General features: G+C 47.5%; 1 protein-coding gene across 2 annotated transcripts in view; it reads right to left on the bottom strand.

Moving 5' to 3' along the window:
- LOC107754143 (LIM and calponin homology domains-containing protein 1-like) overlaps positions 1-636 on the bottom strand; it is a 56,997-nt gene that overhangs the window by 21,860 nt on the left and 34,501 nt on the right. The window lies entirely within an intron of this gene.

Below are 636 nucleotides of genomic sequence, written 5' to 3'. Positions count from 1 at the left end.
GCATCAAGTCAATTAAACTCCTGGGATATTGATCTGGGCTGCGTTTCCTAAAAGCATCGTAAGCCTAAGTACATCGTAGACCCATTGCCACCAATGGATCTACGAACAACTTAGGCTTACGATGCTTTTGGGAAACGCAGCCCAGGTCAGTTAAGTTGCAGAGGGGGTTGTTAATCAGTTTCAGCTGCTTTGGTGTAAATGAAATTAACAACAGGTGCACTAGATGTGCAACAATGAGACGACCCCCAAAACAGGAATGGTTTTACAGGTGGAGGCCACTGACATTATTTTTCCCTACTCATCTTTTCTGACTGTTTTTCACTAGTTTTGCATTTGGCTAGGGTCAGTGTCACTACTGGTAGCATGAGGCGATACTTGGACCCTACAGAGGTTGCACAGGCAGTCCAACTACTCCAGGATAGCACATCAATACGTGCCATTGCCAGAAGGTATGCTGTGTCTCCCAGCACAGTCTCAAGAGCATGGAGGAGATTCTAGGAGACAGGCAGTTACTCTAGGAGAGCTGAACAGGGCAGTAGAAGGTCCTTAACTCATCAGCAGGACCGGTATCTGCTCCTTTGTGCAAGGAGGAACAGGATGAGCACTGCCAGAGCCCTACAAAATGACCTCCAGCAG

Source organism: Sinocyclocheilus rhinocerous, unplaced genomic scaffold (assembly GCF_001515625.1).
Source record: "Sinocyclocheilus rhinocerous isolate Xijiao unplaced genomic scaffold, SAMN03320098_v1.1 scaffold681, whole genome shotgun sequence".
Lineage (NCBI taxonomy): Eukaryota > Metazoa > Chordata > Actinopteri > Cypriniformes > Cyprinidae > Sinocyclocheilus > Sinocyclocheilus rhinocerous.
This window is presented reverse-complemented; position numbering and strand designations above follow the sequence as displayed.